The sequence below is a fragment of the Grammomys surdaster genome, unplaced genomic scaffold, assembly GCF_004785775.1.
Source record: "Grammomys surdaster isolate TR1022 unplaced genomic scaffold, NIH_TR_1.0 126036, whole genome shotgun sequence".
Classification (NCBI taxonomy): domain Eukaryota; kingdom Metazoa; phylum Chordata; class Mammalia; order Rodentia; family Muridae; genus Grammomys; species Grammomys surdaster.
The window spans coordinates 5,633,709-5,635,401 of NW_021620849.1; the positions used below are offsets into that span (position 1 = coordinate 5,633,709).

The 1,693-nt window shown below is 39.0% G+C and overlaps 1 pseudogene; it reads right to left on the bottom strand.

Moving 5' to 3' along the window:
• Positions 1–412: 412 nt before the first annotated feature.
• The window catches only part of LOC114610356, a 1,473-nt pseudogene continuing 192 nt past the window's right edge, over positions 413–1,693 (bottom strand).

Below are 1,693 nucleotides of genomic sequence, written 5' to 3' on the forward strand. Positions count from 1 at the left end.
GTAAAATATATGCTATGTTATTTCATTATGTATACTATTATATATGGTAAATTATCATAAATTACTTTAAAATATATAACATAACATGTAACATACCTACATTTTACTTTTCATTTCTTCCAAAGTTCTTAACAGGGAAACTAAATTCATTCATATTTTTGTAATATTATCTCATTTGCAGTACTTGGTCAAATTTCTTACATATTTCTTATGTTGCAAATACCTATTTTTCTTCTCATATGTTAATAGGCAAATGTTTTAACTTTTTTTTTTATCTTTGTAGTAATTTTATTTATAGGACTCTTATCAATGAAGAACTTTGTATCCAACATCAGAAAAAAGGCATACTCCAAGTGACATTCTGTAGAGGAAGCAAAAAAAAGATGGCCGCAGCCATCCACCAAGATCTTTCTCATATTGGCAACTGAAGCTTCACATCCACATGGGCTTCTTTGGCTAAGGTCACTATTTCAGAGAGCTTTACAACCATTTTAGCTGCTTCATCCAAATCATCACGAGCAAGAATTTTAAGACCGCTGTCGGCTCTTAGCGCCTTAGCATCATCAGCTCGTGACCTTGTAACCGTACCACAACAGGTATTCTAATTTCTAAATCTTTTACTGCCATGACTATTCCTTGTGCAATAATATCACACCTCATGATTCCTCCAAAAATGTTGACCAGAATAGCCTGTACCTTTTTATCTGAAGTGATAAGTTTAAATGCTTCTGTTACTTGCTGGACTGTGGCGCCGCCACCAACATCAAGAAAGTTGGCTGGAGTCCCTCCACGTAGTTTTATTAAATCCATTGTGGCCATAGCCAAGCCAGCACTATTTACTAGACAGCCTATGGTCCCAATATAGTTAATATCTGCATTAGCTGCCTCTTTGTCCCTTTCGTCTTCCTGGCTCCAGTCCTGAAGATCAAATATCTTCTTCTGTCGATAGGCTGAATTTGAAACAAAATTGATCTTTGCATCCATGCACAACGTCTTTCCGTCAGAATCTTCTACCATTGGGTTTAATTTCTACCATAGTTGCATCATACTTCGGAAAAAGTTTATAAAGCTTGATCATGTTTTCTGCTGCAGAATCCACAATGTTAGAAGGAAATCCCATCTTCTGTGCAAGTGTCACAGCTTGCTCCTTTTTGATGCCTTCGATTATATCAATAGGTTCCTTTAGAATGGCTTCAGGGTTCTCAGCAGCAACATCCTCAATGTTCACACCGCCTTGTGCACTTCCTATCGATACAGCCCCTTGAAATGATCTCTCCATTGTTATTGCAATGTAGTATTCTCTCCTGGGATATTTTCGCTCACAGACCAAAACTTGATTGCATATTCTGCCCTTTGCTCCAGTTTGCTTGGTAATCAATTTTTGCCCAATCATCTGTGAGGAAACAGCTTTTGCTTCTTCTGGAGAGAAAAAGATCTTCACTCCTCCTTTGAGGCCACTTGTAAACGTTCCTTGTCCTCTGCCGCCAGCTAAAACCTGGGCCTTCATCGCAACATCCTTTGACCCTAATTTTTTGGCAATTGCATAAGCTTCATCTGCTGACTTTGCCACGAAGCCTTTGGGAACAGAGACACCCGCTTCCTGCAATAATTCCATACTCAAGTATTCATGCAGTGAAAGATTCCTTTGCTGCTGCTGCTGCTGCTGCTGCTGCTGCTGCTGCTGCTGCTGCTG